Source organism: Anopheles funestus, chromosome 2RL (genome assembly GCF_943734845.2).
Source record: "Anopheles funestus chromosome 2RL, idAnoFuneDA-416_04, whole genome shotgun sequence".
In the NCBI taxonomy this organism is placed as follows: Eukaryota; Metazoa; Arthropoda; class Insecta; order Diptera; family Culicidae; genus Anopheles; species Anopheles funestus.
Window position 1 is genome coordinate 17,866,365 of NC_064598.1, and position 19,628 is coordinate 17,885,992.

The window sequence follows — 19,628 nt, forward strand, 5'->3', positions numbered from 1 at the left end:
GATGGATGATGGTCGACGGATCGAGATGTTTGATTGCTTCAGCGTCACAGACCGTTTAGCCGTTTGGCATTCTCTTTTATGGAATAGTTTGTTTTTTTTTTTATATCAGCAACTTGTCCAGTGTCTGTAATAGATCTGGTATCACATCAAAAGAAGTCATTCCAAAAACGAAGTGGATAAAGTTGGTCAAGATTGTGTTCAGGCCTTTTTTTTATTTCATATTTCTCTGAAGGTTTCATAAGATATTTTTATAAACATACCAGAGTTTTAATATCTTAATTTTTGTTTTGTATAAACATGTTTTTAATTAAATTAGTGATAAATGTTTTTTTTCTCTATTTTTTACAATTTGATTGTACGATTAAAATAGTTATTTAATTTGTTTCTGAAGAGTATCTTATAATTCATCCAAGAAAATCACTGTATAATATTCCAACTATATAACTGGTTTAATAATATTTAATAATAATATTTAAAGTATTTAACTCCCTTAAATTTATGTTATCGCAATGAACATAACATGTGCCTACGCAAACAAACAAAAAAAACACCCCCAACATTAGTGCTGCTTCCCACTGTCCCCGTCGCGTTGGTAGACACCAGATCGTAATGCAAGTTGAAATGACCATGTCATGTGCACGAAAACGACCGGATGAATGGGGAGAAAAAAATATCTATTGATTGCTATTGTGTAGTCGTTTTCCACCGAGCAGAATGGGTCAGCCTCGAACGGGAAACTACAACCGGAAGCGGCATCTAATGGTTTCGAGTTGATTTAAAGTGTTATTTTGCTTTATGGAAACTGAAGTGCACTGTTTATATAAAATGGAAACTTTATGTTATGTTTATGGCATTGTATTTTGCTCGCCTCGTATCGAACAAGTTCCCTTTATGGTTTTGCACTCTTCACTCTTTAATGGTGATGGTTTTATTATGTTTGTTGTTAGCACATTAACTTCGTGGTATTTTTCTTTCTTTGTTCAAACATTTTTACAATTTTACTGAAAGTGTTTTGAAATGCTGTACAAATATATTAGATTGTTAACTATCTTAAACTTTATTACGATAGGAAAATTTCCTTAATTCAATCCAATTTTAAAAGGTCTATAAGGACCATCACATCAGTTTCCTCTGCACTATAAGTTGCTATAAAACAACTGTTCGCCTAACAGACCACAGTTTTCCACATTTCTCCAATCATAAAATATCAATCCCAGAAAAAAATTGGATCACTCGCAATATACTTTTTTACAAAGATTCGTTAAGTGCTAAGGAGCAGTCAGCGTCAAAATAAGTGAGTTAAAAGTTTATCATTGGGCTAACATCGAACAAGAAGCAAGTTGTCGAGAGAAATCAAACTCCCTCAAGGAGTATCGGTTCAGTCGATAATGTCTACATTTGAGTTGGCCGTTGCCAAATCATGTCCTTTTTTTTGGGAACGAGTAAAAGTTGAGCGTGTGGCCTAAGGGAAATGTGACGGCCTGATTCCTTAGAGAACGAACAGATTGTTTAAGTTTTTGCGACTTGATGAAATTTGTCAATGATCGCAAAAATATTGATGTTAAATTGTGAAATTGTTAAAGTGTAACAATAAGGTGACGAATACAGGGTTTGTTTTCAACAAAGCAAAACAAATATGTTGTCTATTATTGCTCCCGTTAATCAAACGATAATTTTTTACTAACTCTAGATAGTTCCACCAATTGAAGATCATTAATTAAATCTCTTGGGTTTATTAGGTTTACAGGTCTTTTTCGTTTAGAATTTTCCAAATGTATACAAAATTACATCATCGTGTAATCATTCTGTACGGTAAACCCGGTCTTGGTTCAAATCTCATATATTTTCGGTAGTTTAAGTGCAGGATTGACTGTTTAATTGTGAGTCAATATTAGATGATGATGATGATGATAACTTCCAACTCATATCCCAACACGAATCACACGAGTCTTAAACTATGTTATCTCAATCTTTTTTTAAGTTTATAATCTTACTCTCATTAGCAAGTTTGGGATGACAACTCGAGTCACAAATTTATTGAGTAACATGGGACAACTAAATAAACAAATTACATAGTGCTCTTATTACACAGTTTGTTGAACATAATATTTTCATCAACGTATGAATTGGAATAAGTTACTCGAAGCTTTCATTTCTGCTGAGATTCTCCGGTACAGTTTTTAACTCGCTGCGAAATCTGGCGAGTAATTGTTGGTCCAGATAGAACATAAGTTAAGCCAAATATACCTAGAATATTTTACTGCCGTTTCAGCTAGCTCAATTACTTCCCTACTTAAAAAGAATACCGAACATATTTCTAGAAACATTATGAGAAAATGTTCTGTCCAAGCAGAACAATTTTTGTTTATATGTATGTACCGCCCGCTCCATCCAGTGATGATGTCCATCCCAAATAATCTTTTCTCTACCTCCTTACCATCTACTTCATTAAAGACCATCAAGGAACCGAAACCATGATAAGCTCTACTTTGTGTCGCTTGTTTCTTAGTGACCATCACGGACAACGAAACAAGCGGCGTTGCTTCAAAAAAGGGAAGCATTCCAAACGAACGTACCCGTTGTTAAAGGCAAAAGGTCGAAAGGGGATGAAATTAAATACACACTAAACCATTCGAAGAAGGTTGTACTGGTTCGTGGAAAATAAAAGCCAAAATAGACTTGTGTTTTACCTCACCTTTTGGGTGGGAAAAAAATGAAGGCTTTTCTTTCAATTTCTTTCAAATTTGTTTTTCCCGCTTCGAAAGATTTTAAAGGCACACTCGAGGGTGGTTATAGAAAAAGAGGTCTAAAGCTAAAGCAAACGCAGCAGCACAAACATAAACAAGTTTTACCTATTTCAGGAACTTTTTCGGAACTTTTTTGTTAAATTGGTTGCAATGTTTGAACACGCTCGTGTTGTGCTAACTAATGGAAAATGCCAACACATGCTCCAAGTCCATTCTGCAAGCGTGAAATGGTTTCCTTTCGATGTCCTTTTTCTTTTAATCTGACCGCCCCGCCAAAAAAGGGGCCGAAAAGAACCGCTCGGTTCTGTCCGGTCACCTAATAAAGGCGTAATCATGTCATTTACCTTACTGACCGAACAACTGAGCGGGTCGCAGTCGGTTTTTTTTCTTCTTCTTTAAGTAACATCCCCAAACGCACGATGAAACTTAATCGGTCCAGGGCTTAGTGAATGGACCCGTACGAAAATATCGGACAGGAAAAGAAATAAAAATAGGACGAAAAGCAGCAATTCGAGGAAAACCCCCGTAACGAAGCATGGGAACGAATCTTTAAAGCACAAGCAAATTAACCAAGCCACCGTCCAACCACGAAACGATCCCTTGAAGCATGTTGGCCGGGTTTGGTTTCATGCCTGCAAAACTTAATGAAAGATTTACCAGGATTTGTGCATAACCTTTCCGGTATAAACTTCCTTCCACGTGTACCATTCGTTCCGCTGGGTCGGTGACCAGTTTCGGAAGGTTATATGATGTTTGTTTTCGACAAATATTAAAATTCTTCCCCGATACAGAAACCGATCCCTTATTCCCCCATGCTGCTGTATACCGTTTACGACGAAATTCTATCCTCATTACTTGGCGTAGGCAAGTGTTGCAACATTTGACGGTATGTTGCATATTTCAAAGAACCTTTTTATTCAAGTTCATTACCGTCGGCGGATTGTATTAAAAGTTTGCGTTACCAAGGAGAAAACTTTTTATCTACTTTGAACCACTTCGAGCGGGTTTGTTTTAATACTTTTGTTTTCCAATTTTTACCACCAGCTTTTCGTTAGAGCAACGCACAGTAATTAAATTAATCAGCCTTTGGGTAATATTTTTTAATTGGTTAGAAGAAAGCGTGTAACCAATAAAGCGCCCAATATAAATTTGTAAATAGTACAGCATGAAGTTTATTTGGTACACGAAATGAAATTCTTCATCATTTGACAATAAATTTTGTGCTGTCCAAAACCATTGCTACCTAGGAGTTTCCGAGGATCGGAAACCGCTTTATGACGAAAGTGAAGAACACTATAAACGTTTTAAATCATTTTCAATGCGTCAGAAATTGTCTATGAATATTTTATTCGGTGGTAAATAGCTAACATCATTCAGTAAACTAGACAACAATGCAATAATCCATATTTTGGAAACAATTTATTAAAATTACAACCTGATGGTATTGACTGCTTCATACACAATTCGTCTGGCAATAACAATCACCATTTACGCTGTCTGTGTATTTGAAGTATCTGCAAGATAGAAAATCTTTCGTTTGCGGATCTCATCATAGACATTACTACGTCTTAGGTTCAATGGGAGCCCCCATAAGTTTGTCTAGACTCATGTTGAATCATTGCTAGATGAATGCGACTCTACGAACCTTTTACAACACCGAACACGTCCTGATGATTATATGTCCTTCAGACCAGAGACTATTACCCTATGTCGTACATCAAGAGAAGAAAATTCCTTATGTGTGACATTTTGGGTCAGATGTACGAAATTACTTTATGATCCCTTCTTGTGTCTTCTGAATAGTTGTTGATAGAACGCACTATCGATTGTGTTTCTCTGCTTCAATTTTGCCTTTGTTGTTTACTGTTGTTTATCCATTGAAGACAGATGTGAATGGATTTGTGTGGTTGCGCGTTGAACATTGAAACAATACGATTCTTCAATAGGCAAAGGTATAGGAATAAACGTGAAGCTGAACAATAAGCTACATATTTCCCACACATCATGTGAATACTGGAGACACAAAAATTATCTTTTGTAACTGTGACATTGTATAACACTTTAATGAAAACACTAAAAAAAGGAACAAGAGCTTTTACATTCCCATCATCTAAAAACGGATGGTTGTCATAATTTTTTGCCAAACGTGCTGGAATGCTTTCCACGGAATAATAATAAAATTGTTAAAATTGTAAAAATAGTACCTTTCTTGAGAACAAAAAGACCACCTCTCCAACGGAGAGGCGGCGTTCATTCGTCTATGCAAAATTTGACAAGCAAATTATAAAAGCACGTGGGCAACGGGCGTATAACAAAATCACGTTTCATTCCATGCCCCTTAACTGTGCAGGAGTGGTTTTTAGATAATTAGTGCATTCGTTCATTCATGGCGCCCGTGTAATGGAGCCGCCTGCAGCCATCCAAGCTTTCGAATTCAGATCCCGTGGCTTGTCAGTGTCTGTGTGTGTGCGTCGAAAGTTTAAATTATACTGGTTGAACGTTTGTTAGTTTATTCCCGCACTGGTAGCGAACTGGTTGCTATTGGAATGCTTAATGACGCACTTTCGTGAGGAAATTTTTTATTTTTATAATATTAACCAGCGTAATAACTATTGATGGAGGCCTTTCTTTTCGATCAGCAAGCTTTTCCATGAAAGTTTTGCAAAGAATCGGTTGGTTTAAAGCTGTGAGAGCTGTACGAATTAACGAATAGGAATTAGTGATCCGAGGAAAAATTTCGTTTGTCTATTCAATTATTGCGTTTAATGAAATAGCCACGCAATTCGGCAATAAATTCTCTTTATCCTTACCACACCACACTGCAACTGACAAATGAAAACGCGTTGGAATGTGAATTCAGACGTTGCAGAGCACGTAATACAAGCCAGTGTGTGAGTCATCTTCTTTGTTTTTTAATTTAATTTCCTTTTCTTCGTTATTTCAGTCATTAAGTGAATGTATATATCAGCTATTGAAGTTTACTAAAATTAAATTCCAAAAAGTTGTTTAATCATGAAAGTCATTCAAGGGTCAAGCAAGCCAACAGGCGCCCCAAAAAGCCTGCCAAAAACATTGAAATTGTTTATTAAGGATATTCATTACGATCGATCGGAAGCGATTGAACACATGGCATATTATTGACAATTATTTTTTTGCCCCGGCTGGCGACCGTTTGGCTGGAGCACAACTTGGTTCACCGAGCTAAGTTCCGCTCGGTGTAGCCGTAAAAGCCATCCTCGTAGCCGGTCCTTGATTGAACAATACAGGAATTGATTTTGCGCATGGTCCGGTTAGGGTTTAGTTGCGGTTTGAATCCCCTTTTTCTGTCTCTCTCTCTCTTTCACTACTTCATTTTATGCTTTTACTTGTTTTCTGACTTTTGACTTTTATCCACGTCCAACACTAGACGAAGCGATAAAGCACATTTGTTCACATTCAATTGAGCATTGAACCGTGGACACAAAAAAGGCGCCATTTGGGATGGACAAAAAAATCATGCCTCCGCCTCGCCTTCCAACCGTCCTAGGGAAATGTAATATCAAGAGACGGAGGTAATAAATTGTTCGTTATGATTACACTCACAAGCACAGCTTCCGGGCACTTGTCACAGTAGCGCCAGCGTGTGTGCCTGTGGATAGATGTGTGCTGTTGTGTGCTTAAGAAATGGTTGAAAAATGAGCTTCATTCGCTCATTCGCTGCTTAGTCCAGTAAGCTGTTTCGTACCGCTCGGTACATACGATCCATTTTTGGTAGCAGGGAAGCAAAAGTTTTGCTAACATTAATCACCTAACGCTGTATAATTTGGACATTTTCTGTTGCAAACGGATATGAAGGATGCTCAGCGCAACAGTAATGCTCTTTAAAGGTATCTCAAGAAGGTTGGTGTATTTTTTTCTTGCTAGTCGAATAAATTAAATGCTTTATTAATATGAAATTCATTGTTCACTTTCATAAACGCAAAAATCTCTCTATCAAAGGACTTTTTTCTGTTTTTTTTAATTTATCTCTGTTAAATTCAAGCTACTATTCACAGCTCACTAAACTTTTCTCTATTTGTCTCAAAGCATCCATTGTGACCAAGTGAGCTAAAAGACTGGGCGCCTCCATGGTTGGCAATTTTTTCCGAATTAACTATAATTGAAACTAGTGTTGGATGAATTTAAAGGAACTTTTAAACTGGAAAAATGACTTGTGAATTTCTATTCTGAAGATTCATGTATCTACATGCACCCATTTTCCAAAATTACATTTAGATTCCATTTTATTGTTCATCCATCGTTTCATTTGGATTGCGGTTTGAATTAAATCAATTACCTTTACACATTTCAACTTCATTTCAATTATGCTAATGGGCTCGGTTTGATGAAAAAAAGAAAAGAATTCCTTCAAGTGTGTATATTTTCTTCAAATTCAAACATTCGAATGATACGATTTCCAAAAAACACCAACTCTCTTTAATGTTTCTTTATCGATTTTTTTTCGCTTCGTTCTGATACGAACAACACAAAAAGCACTCGTATGAAGACCTAAATAGGTTCTTTTATGAATTAATTTAATTTCAGTATAATCAGCAAACGTTCAAAACTGGGTGCCGATGTTTATCATCGTGGATAAATCAACAAAAGAAACAGTACACAATTCGTCAAAGTCAATACGAAACAACAATTCTGGCAGAGGAAATGATTTCGAACTGAGCAAAGGATTATGGAAATTGTATTTTCACACACAAACAGCTCGACAGCTCGAGGCATGTAAGCGCTCATAATCGATCGATAAGATCTGCACACCCAAGTCCCAATGTCAACTCGGCGAAGGGACCAAAAAACCGTACGAATAAGTCTTCATTATTGAATGAGTTCAGCACGGGTAGTAATTACATACCCTGTTCAGTGTGATAAACCCTCCAAGGGCATCATAATAGCACCGGGTACTGTAAAAGCCATAAGCGGTTGCCTGCTATTCGTAAACGGTGCATTGTAACATATCGAAATTGAACATTTTAATATGTAAATTCCTTGTACGGTTCCTTGTACGGTGAAGGAATGTTTCCTTTCGCTTTGCTGCCAACATGTTTACCGTCCTGCAAAAACCAACGAGCAGCAACATCAAGCAGTGTGTCTTGGAAATTAATAATTCATTAAACGACGGTTACATTATCGTCAAATCGCCCCTTAGACGCTACGCCCTCGCACGAAAACTATCTTTTGGGGTGGAAAATTCTGCAGATTTGATGTGAAAGGTGTGAAAAGATTCTCTATCCCTGTCGACTAGTCGCCCCCGGTGTCAGACTCCGCGTGGTTGCATATTTAATTAATACCAGTGCAGGGTTTTATGATTTAGTTCGTACTTGCTGTGCACTTTCTGGTGCCTAGCGCACTTCATTTTTGATTAAGAGAGGTATTTTTTGTTACTACGTGCACTGAATTTTTTGGTTGAAAGTTGAATTAAAAGAATGTAAAGCCTAACAAAACTTAAAACATTTTCAGGATGAGTTATAATATCGATCCTTAAAAAGGCGGTCAAAAACTGACCTATTGAAATCAATTGCTCCTAGTCAAAAATTCAACTGGAGCCAATCCGAACTGAATCTTAAGCCCTGTAAGGTAGACGAAGTGTTTTATCACGAGTGCACGCAACAAAAGACTAAAAAGGGTTCGCACAAAGCTTAAAGTGGAACTCTTTCAATGTAAACAAACGGATCCATTGTACTATTAATAGAATTGGTCTCATACATGTTCCTGAATTCATTGTGATCGGATATATTTCCACCACTATTTCGTTATCTCAGAATAGCGATAAAAGTTCCAAGAAAATCATGAAACCTTATATTTTTTTCTTGACCTTAACAAACAAAAAACATCGTTTGAGTTTGATGATAACAGTATCGTTTCCATTGTGTGGCTTTTTTGTGCGGCTCAAACGAAACCAAAACTCTTGTTTACTGACACAAGACCGCGCAGCAGTACGACGAATTGTTGCTACGTGAAAGAAGCTGTCCCGCATCAATAAGAATCCTCTTGAAATAAAAGCATTCCTGGAGAGAAATCAGTTTATCTGCTGGGGCAAAAAGGATCGACCCATCAACAGGACGATTCACCCACATACGTCATTCAACTGTCACCGGTGAGGGAAATATTATTTCCATCAACACCATTGCCCGATGGCCATTTTGCAGACCATATCATGGCATCCCACATGACGGGGATTTCGGGTTCGCTGAGGAAAGGAAACCGTTGCTCATATAATATTGATGTACACGTAAGTGTGCGTGTTTTGTTTTTGGAGTTTGAGAAAGCAAATACGGATCTTTAATGTGATTTTCTTCGAACGGGAAACTTTGGACACGAGCTTACGAATAGATGAACGAAAGTACCGTGCAACTAATTAACGGAAATGCCACGAATCGGCGAATCGAGTTCGCATCATACGGTGAAGTGGTACCATCCGAGTGGGTGTTAGAACATGTGTGGGTTTTTTTTAGCCTCATTTCAACTGCCATTTATCAATAGCCAGTCAATAGCCAGCAGTCAAACACACACAAACACGAGTTAGTACAGAAAGCTGAAAAGGCTATTCGCCGGTCGGGTATTCTCAACTCGTGGAGTGTATTTTTTGTACAACTCTACCCCGAAATGGTCAGACTTTTCTATTCGGTTCATCAAGCATCTAGTCGTTACAAACTTCAATGCTCCGTTTCGTTGCAATGCTCCGCACAAGGAAGGCACAACTTCAAAAGACATCGGTGGCACGGTGACGGTTTCCCATTACATTTTCTTACAAATGTTTCACTACCACGGTTGTTAGCCGTTTTCATTTCGCCGTCATGGAAAGCGATGCAAATGATCACTTTTATAGGTGCCTGGCAACGAGAGCTGACAAAAAGGTGAAAAATTTGTCAAAACGGTGCTTTTGTCACTTTGTTGAGCTTTTGACAAAATTTTATTTTGTAGAAAATCCACGAAAAATGTTGACAAGAATGGTGACAAAAAGTTGACAAAAATTTGACGTTCGCTCAAAACGTAAACAAGCGCGCTTTTAAGATAGTATATCGTGAATTGCTGGCCATTGCGGTATTCTCTTTTGTTGAATTAACTGTATTTCATCCCTGCAAGGACACAGACCATCTTAATCAATTAATTTAAAGCCAAAATTACTGTAAACTGCTCACATCGCGTTGAATTTTCGTATACGTTGAAGATGATGAAGATTTTTTCAATCATGGGTTGCTATGTTTTGACAAAGTGTACAAATGTGTGCACAGCCACGATAAAAACTATTTTTCGCAGTTGACAAGCTGTTTTTGTCACTTGAAAAATTTGTCATCTTTTTGTCAGCGCTCGTTGCCCAGCACCTTATGGTATCACTTCACAAAAAAAGCAAGTCAATGAAAACAGTATGCTTTTGATACAAAAGTGTCTTACAGGTGTTTCGGATTACAAACGATACGCTGAATTGTGGCGATACTGTTAAGTTACAAGTGCTGCATTAACTTTTGCATTGAAAGATAGAATTTCAAAGGTTAAAAAAAAATTGCAGTTTAAAATATAATATTGCTTAATAAAGCAATTCTTAGTAGAGTGGATATGATTACTAATGGAGACGCCTGGTATCTGGTAATACATCAGGCACCAGGCGTCTCCATTAGTAATCATATTTTTATAACGGTCGCGAGTATTAAATAAAATTTCAACATTTATATTCTTATTTGTGTTTCATTTTTAAATGAAAAAAACAACAATATTTCACCGAACCACAATGTTCAATTGCACGATTGATAAATAGATAAATAAAGAAACGTAAAAAAATCATAGCGAGTGTATAAAAAAGTTACAACATTACAGAGAATGTATTTAATTTTTTTTTCGTTCTACAACCGTTTACTCTCTATGAAGATTAAATTCTTTACCATTTCCACGAATTAAACTACACTTCAATTCTAAAAAATAGCACAATCAAGGTAAGTTTCTATGAATACTCTTTGCCATTTTCCCCTTCTCTTTTCCCTCTGTTGAAATCGAGTTCTTATAATTGGATTTTTATTGTTGTTGATAACGTTCATCCCTAGCTTTGCTTTCATTGACATGTTATTCGTAGCTATACATTGTATAGGACGATTGCATCCAATGAATAGGTGGTCAGATCTATCGAAATTTGATCCCACACCTGCGATACGATAGGTACAGCGTTTATAGCTCTGTTTTCCCATGGTTTTTTATTTAGCAAAAGGTTTCACCGTCATAAAGCAAGAAGCACATATTTTGTTGAATCTTGTCTTCGCTTCTAATAAAGTTAATTCTACAGGAAAAACCATGTTCTTTCATCGAACGAGTTTTCGTTGTAAGGAGTTTCCCAGAATCCTACAACGACTGTCGTGGGTTGTTCCCTATGGATTAATATGTTGCGCAACATATCAACCCATCCGATACATGCTTTCCAAGCAAGGCTAACCAGTCATTTATGTCGAACATGTTACAAATATTTTCCACGTCAGCATATTTTCGTAAGAAAAATGTTTCTCGTTCTAGTTTATGTAGCTGGTAGGTGATACTGCCATTTAAGATCAGCTTGACCTTACCTTAGGTTTTTGCTTAAACTCTACCTTTTCTGTGTTCTCTACTCAACGCTAGTTCAATCTCTTATCCAGCGGTCAACGAACAGAGGTTATTATATTTCCGCACTGTATTAAATTTGCATAAATGTGATTCAATACATTGGACGTGCAAATGTTCCTCCCTCATTTCTCACAAATCCATTAAATTGCAATCGTTTCCCCCCTAAACGTCAAGTCAGCTGATTGGAATTGGAATCACTTTACAGTAGCCACGATGCCGTACGCAAACAAATTTTACGATCAACCCACTCGAGCACTGTTCCAGACCATTTCACCAACTAACAGACACCTCGAACTGTCTCTATCCTGCGTCCCAAAAACGGAAGCTGCAAACATTATGATTATTTATTCCGACACCCAAATTGGCCACATCAGTCATTACCTCGTTTTTAGTAACAGCTCGTACCGCTTCCAATAGGGCGAGAAATGGTGTACAGTTCCCGGACCGAGGACTTTAAGCTTGCCAACCAGCCTGTCATTAAATGGGGCGTTTTTGTTTTTTCGGTTTCGATTTGCGTTTCTCCACGTTGTGGCAACCAACCAACTAATAACAGGCACCCACCAACACCACTAGTGCAAAAAACACTCACACGTACACTTATTACTCGATCTTGCTTTCCGTTTTTTAGGGTGGAATAGAAAATATTAATCTGTTCCCAGCGCTGGTAACAGATTAGACGAACCCATCATCACACACCATTTGCTCGCTGCTTCGGATGGAACTCATATACACACACACACATACACATACACACGTGCATTCACTTCGCTTTTTTACATCTGTTTTCATTCACGGTTTTTCGTTTTGTGAAGCACAATTTTTTAGGAATTTTTGATAACTTTTTTTTCGTTGCACCCATCAACGGAAAGGCTATAAGTGAAACACAGTAAAACACAATAAATTATCCAACTTCATGGCGCCACACTTTTTATACTCGCCCGACCCGCCATTGATGTGCGGTAATGCATCGAAGCGCACATTAATTAATCGCATCACACACTCGAAAAGTTTGGCCAATTGGTGGGAGCAAAAGTAACAAACAAAAAAAACTTGTAAAAATGGTTACTGCTGGAACAAATGCTCATGTCGCTCTTCTTTTTTTTGAGGAAGTGATGGTTGTAATAAAAATAATCATAATAATGATACAGACAACAACCAAAAAAAAAGGCAAAAAGCCGTAGTTAGCGGCAGCAACAGTAAAGTTGATGGAAGCGTAATTTATGGTGCTCGAGATCGTGACTTATTTTTAGAACCCTTCATCATAACCCCGAATCTGCCCTGGTTAGTTTACAGACACTTGCACCCATTGGCCAAAAGGCGGCCACCACCGTTGGACGCTTTTCATCATAACCATCATCGTCATGTTCTACCGAACATGGTACAGCTGGGATGTTCACTTGTGTTTCGGCGGTTTTTGTTTGATATGATATATTCCACTCACAATTTGCTTGTATTTGGCACCTTCCTGACTGGCCGCCTCACATGAAAAATGAGGCGCACCAAATTCCGATGGGCAATTTTTCACCAACCCTTTCTGCCGCAACACCACTTTCGTTTCGATCCTTGAACAGAACGCCACGTTGGGAAGAGGTTTTTAGAGCCTCTCGCGCGATTTACGGTTTTGATCGCGGCACACTTCCTCAATCACTTCCAGCAAGCGTGCCACCTTAATCGGCCAAATGTCGCCGAACAATGATTAATTGGGGTTGCTTCTTTTTTTTTGCCCGGCAGATTAAACGTGCAATAAAACGGTAACGGCAGAGAAATATAAAAAAGGAATACGGTGAGGGTGGATTTAATTGACACTTTATGGCTTGGAAAGATGCGGATGGAGAAGTGCTTTATTAAGAAAGTGTCACATCGGAGAGAATGATAAAAGAGCTTTACAAACATAACCGAACCGAGTCCAATTCGTTCGCTCGTACTTATCGTTGGCGGTTTATCCCTGTACTTGAACTGTCCTTAAAGATGATTTATGGATGAAGTGGTACTTTTGACAGATATTTATATCACTTCATCTTTCGATTAACCGCTTGCCACTTTTCTAAACAAATCACATGATAAAGTGTATTCAAGCATAATGGAAACGCAATTTGTGGTCACTGAACCAAAATGAATCTTCACTTCGTTCTATATAATGTTGCAAATAATAATCACCAGCCGTTACGTTTACACTGAGATCTCATTTACGAAACACATTCTAGTCGCGATCGCAACACGAACCGACCCTATGACCGGATAGAGCAGTTGAAGGACTGCACCGTACGAAGGACCATCAGCAACTGACGGATTCAGCTTGGTAACGGTGGATGGAACGTTTGTCTCGTTTCCCTTCCAGCGGAGCGTCCCTGCGCGTAACCCACGAGCACTGGATCGTTTTGGAGAGGAATGTTGGCGTGCATGGAAACATGTCCGAATCGAATGTCGATGCTAATAGCCACGATGCTGGAATCGGGTTTTTCGCCGGATGCGGATGTTGTTTGCCACCACAGTCTGGACCAGGTGAGGCTGCTGTAAGGATGGGACTCCACTCTAGGGCGCGTGATGTGTAAACAGATCGTAATGATGAATGCGTAAAATTTTATTACATTAATCAACATTATTTGTTGAAAAGTTATTTACATTAAATTATGCAAATTATATTTTTTTAAGTTTTTTTTCATGTTTTTTTCTTGCAACTTTTTACAACAATTTGAAAATGTGTATTGATTTTCAATATGTTATTTATGATTTTAAGATTTAAAAATAATTTACTTTGTTTATTTTATATAATCTTATGTTTTGGATGTTTTGTTTGCTTTAATTTGTAACATGGCTATTGAGAATATATTCATTAGTGGTACTGTTTATTTAACATTATTATTCATTGAATGTGAGTGTAATATTTCAGAATTCGGTATTATAATAACTTTAAAAGTACTGTAGTAGAACATTCCTTTAAAAAAAAGAAAAAAATATATTCAAATATTGTTTTTGTTTTTTTTTATAAATAAATCAACCAGAGCGTTATTAAAATTCCACAAAATACGAAGTACTAAATTTTAAGGAACACAAAAAATATAAATTTCAGTGTAAAGTACAAAACACCAGGCGCTTCCATCAATGTCACTACGCTGCAACCCCATGCCGTAGAAATGTTGTTACTCACCACTCGTCATACACTGTACCGGCTAACGGTACGTTATACTTCGGCTACCATTCGGCAAAACATTCGTCTTCGGAACACGTGCATTCGGCCTGGGGAAATATGTTTGCCGTTTCAAATACAAAGTAACAGCCGCTCGCTTTAAAATGTTGCTTAGAAACAGCTGTTCAATGCATTTTTTATATGTGTTTAGACTAACGCTTCCTCTCGCTCTCAAAAACATCGCCGCACATGCAAAAAAAAAAACATCGCTCCTGGCACAAACGTAAACGCGCCGCACACAGCACAAAGGAAAAAAGGAACGAATGAAAATTATTAACTACGCAAAGCAAATTCAACCACTGCTGACGTTGTCGCACGGGCGCGCGCCTGAAAATGACAACGATGCTGATCGCATCACGTGAAAAATCAAAAACAGAAAGATAATGGAAGATGCAGAAAACAATCAACAAACTTTTCAGTTTCGTTTCCCCTTCCCACTGCGGAACTGTTTGCTGCTCGCTGTGTTTGTTTGCTTGTTTGATTGTTTGGTTTGTGATTGTGTACCTTGCGTGTGGTGTGGTATACATTGTGTCCGTTTCCAGCCTTCCAGCCTGTTTGTGGAAATGTGGCACAAATCTGACCGTTAGGCGAAGTACTGTCATCACAAAACCTGTTCCGCGGTACGCGATGACGTTAATTTGATGCCAGAAGCAAATGTTTATCGCATTACTTTCATCGTCAGCAGCGCATGTGGACGTTGTCAACTAGAAGCCTAAGGACTGCCTTCGAGGGCCATTCCAGTGGGTAATGGTAGATATACATTTTGGTTTTGTTTTCCTTCTGCATTCAATTGTTTACAGTGTTGGCTAACGATGGCGCGTAACAGTTTCATTTGTTTTCTTTTTTTTTGCGCACACCGTTGATATCGTTTACAGTTTGTTTCCTTTGTTGAGCAATTCAAATCAAATACCTAGATAAAACTTAAATTAGATTTTTTTTAATTAACTCGTTTGCATATAATACTTACGTTTGTTAACAAAACCACCTGAAACGATTAGCCATGAGACGGAATGCAACGTTGCATAGTTCATGTAAATACATCTTATATTGGTTTATTTTTTATATATTAAATTTATATGAAATTAGTTATACTTTTTCCCCTTGAATACATACAATATAACAAATTAAATATTTGTAACAGATTATTTTGCTCTGCATTTTTCACTCAGCAATAATTTAACCTACCTGTGGTCGATTTTCTTCCTGCTGAACTTACCATCTTCTAAGCCTGAAAGATGTGTTTTTAATAACACAAAATATAGACCTGAAAATTTGATATCACACAAATATGACAAAATGAAAAAGAAAAAAAGTATCTCCCCAAACCAACACAATTATCGTACAGCGTCCAAGAGTAGGCCAATATTTTCACTGGTACATACAAGCTTTAGCACACCTCTCACCAGGTACCATTTTGTAGGTGGTCACCCAGCTCGGTGTGACCCGGATACCGGATCACTGTCGTTAATGAAAATTGATAGTGTATGCCACACAGTTTGACCACACTTTTCAATTCCTTTCCTTCTCTCTCCGTGTCTCTCCCATCTTTCGGCAACAACGCCGGAAGAACAACGGCAACCAGTCGGAAGGCACTACACAACAATAAACCTCTCTAATTAATTACCTTCAGACCCGAATTCGACGGTAAGGCATGAGATTGAAATTTACTCCTCACCCTCGGTCACCCTCGGGGTTGGATTGTCGCCGCAGGGTAACAGGAATCTGTACTTAATAAATAGTTTCATCATTGCCACCGCCCGGTGCAGAAGTAACCAGAGTTTACTGTCGGGGCTCGAGCGACCGCCTGAAGCGATCCCGACATCAATTACACTGTGCCGGTTATGGTAGTGGAATGGACCAACTCCAGCTCCTTTACTTCCGTCTAACAATTGGTTTCCTTTTTCTTCTCTTTTTTTTCTTACGGACTGGTCAATTAAGGGTGTACAATGCACTCGAACCGCTTCTGCGAATGTGCATCATCGGACAGCAATAATGATCAACTTTTATACAAGAAATTGACCACCAAACCGGTCCAACTGGATGAGAAGAAGTAGAACAAAACTAAGTTTAATATAACCCAACCCCAAATGATAATGATAACATTCAAACGATGCCTCCACGAATGAGAAACTACAGCTCTGAGTGGATAAGCGCACACTTTCCCGCTTTCTCTCACTCAAGAGTGTCATTAGGAAACGGGAATGCAAATATTTCATCGCCACTGGACATTTTGCAAGTGTTTGCAGCACTTCGAAGCCTGAGCACGTGTCTCGTTGAGCGTTACGCATTCGGTGCACAAACGAGAAACAAATAATGTTCTAATTTATGAGCAATCGTGATCATGCTCTAAGCCCGTCAAACTGGCAGCAAATATGACACCAGTCTGTAGTGTCATTACGCACTTTACGTCTAAATATGCGTGGCTCTTGTGTGAGCATAAGAGTTATGCATCTAATGGCCACTTGAATGAAGGAGCAAACGATGCGTCCGGACATTACTGCTAATGGGCTGTGAAGTGTTAGGTAATGATCGGTGGTTTAATAATTCATTAATTTTATGTGGATGCGTGTGAATGCTGAGTGTGAATTGGATTATTAAACATAAGTATGAATAAAATGTAACGATAAAACCGCTTAATTTAAGGGGCGAAGACTTTGGAAGGCCATCTGTGATGATATTGGTAATTGATGATAGCGTCGGGATTTATAATTTTTCCAGAATCAAACTAGAATATGTTGGTGAGAAAAGAGTCTTCTCCATGTTTGGAAACATGCGCTCCTTCTAGTCAGTTTTAGTATTTAACATAGCTGCATAGATCGAAGGGCTTATTCGGTAGATTATTCAAATGAGAAGATCCTGAAGAAATTTACTAGTCAAGTATATCCAAGTACGTCAAAACTTACGGATGTTGTCCCAGATATGATTGAATCATTTCGGATGAGCAATGTACATGTATATGATAGGTTGTTCCCAAGGTATGGATCTATGTTCGGGACCTTGAGATCCTTGTTGATGAGAATAACAACTCTATTTAGTGAGTCAACTCAGTGTGAATGAGTCATTATAAGGAGTCAGCTCGTTTAACGACTTATTTTGGAGTTATAAAAAAAAAATCTCCTAAGGCCTTAGGATGATTTATTGACAAAATATTTTAAATTGATTTATTTGAATTCCAATTTGTTGAAATATGTTTCATTTTACTCAAAAAATGCGTTAAGTAAAAATAAAATCAAAAATAATAAAAAAATTAAAAACCTGTAAAAATTTGAAACTTTCTTAACGCTATAGCCTTAGATTCTTTGGGAAAATTAAAAAAAAAAATAAAATTAATTTATTTTCATGCAAATTGGTGGAAATAAGTTTCTTTTCACTCAAATAATGCTTTAAATTAAAAAAATCATAAAAAATCAGAAAAAAAATTTCAACTCGAAAATTTCATAAGGCTTACCCCTTACGTTTTTTTTGGGAAATTTTGCAAAAAAAATTAAATTGATTTATTTTAATGCCAATTGGTTGCAATGTGTTTCTTCTCACTCAAATAATGCTTTAAATAAAAAAAGAGTAAAAAATAATAAAAAAATCAAAAAATTCAAAAAAGTGAACGTTTACAAAGGTTCATTTTTGCACCAAGTTTTGCCTATAACTCGGACGGTATCCAACGGATCGCCAATCTTTAACCTGTGGTCGATAGATGGCACTAATGGCTACATTTTCTTCTTGGACGGCCATGCCCTCAGATGTCTGTGCCAGAAGTTATTCGAGGACCCAAGTTCCTTACCCTGTTTGAGAAAATGTAAAATTTTCCTCATTTTTGAGCAATTTAGCAAAATTTATAAATGTGATATATTTTCATGCAAATTTGTTGCAATGTGTTTCTTTTCACTCAAGTAATGCTTTAAATAAAAAAAAGAATGAAAAATAATAAAAAAATCAAAAAAATAAAAAAAAGTGAAAATTTCCAAAGGCTCATTTTTGCACCAAATTTTGCCTATAACTCGGTCGGTATCCTACGGATCGCCAAACTTTAACTTGTGGTCAATAGATGACACCAATGGCTACATTTTCTTCTTGGACGGACAAGCCCTCCGATGTCTGTGCCAGAAGTTATTTGAGGAACCAAGTTCCATACCCTGTTTGAGAAAACGTAAAATTTTCCTCATTTTTGAACCAAGGTTTGTCTATAACTCGGTCGGTATCCAACGGATCACCAATCTTTAACCTGTGGTCGATAGATGGCACCAATGGCTACATTTTCTTCTTAGACGGCCATGCCCTCAGAAGTCTGTATGTCAGTATAGATGTCTCAGATGTTTCTATAAACATTCCAATCTCCTAAGGCTATAGCCTTAAAATTTTTAGCAATTTAGCAAAATTTTTAAATTTGATAAATTTTCATGCAAATTTGTTGCAATGTGTTTCTTTTCACTCAAATAATGCTTTAAATTAAAAAAATAATAAAAAATCAGAAAAAAAAATTTAAAAACATTTTCAACTCGAAAATTTCATAAGGCTTACCCCTTACGTTTTTTTTTGAGTAATTTTGCAAAAAAATTAAATTGATTTATTTTAATGCCAATTGGTTGAAATAAGTTCCTTTTCACTCAAATAATGCTTTAAATAAAAAAATGAATAGAAAATAAGAAAAAAATAAAAAAATTCTAAAAATGTATTCTGTTTCAGCTCATGTGTTTCAAACGTTTCGTTTCAACTCATTTTTGCTTCAACTCCTACGCACATTTTCGTTTTAACTCACGTATTTACTCTTTTTGCAACTCGACTCACCACGGCTACATGCTCACACTCGTGAGTGAGTAAGTGAAAAAAGAGTCGCTAAAACTCCTCGTGATGAGTGAACGAAACTCGTTCAATACAGCGTTTCAACTCACTATCTCACTCTTACTCACTTTGCACATCGCTAGTATCGACCGAGTCATTAGCATCTCCAGTAGATCACTTGGTCTGTCAGAGTTGTCTTTCGGCAATTCCTTTTCACTTACCCCTTCTTACACTACTTACTGGCCACAATTGGACTTTCCTTGGCTTTTCGCCGATCAAAATTTCAAGCCAATTTAGTATTTAGC

General features: G+C 37.4%; 1 protein-coding gene across 2 annotated transcripts in view; it reads right to left on the reverse strand.

Moving 5' to 3' along the window:
• LOC125766489 (neuropeptide CCHamide-2 receptor-like) overlaps nucleotides 1-14,229 on the reverse strand; it is a 31,771-nt gene extending 17,542 nt beyond the window's left edge. Inside the window, exons 1-2 of one of the 2 annotated variants that reach the window (XM_049432511.1) lie at nucleotides 13,588-14,229; nucleotides 11,742-12,230 (exon numbers count right to left, since the gene is read on the reverse strand). The gene's annotated coding sequence lies outside the window, so the exon portion shown is untranslated. Of the gene's footprint in view, nucleotides 1-11,741; nucleotides 12,231-13,517 lie in introns of both variants that reach the window. The other variant, XM_049432509.1, reaches the window with a different exon arrangement.
• Between the last annotated feature and the right edge of the window lie 5,399 nt (nucleotides 14,230-19,628).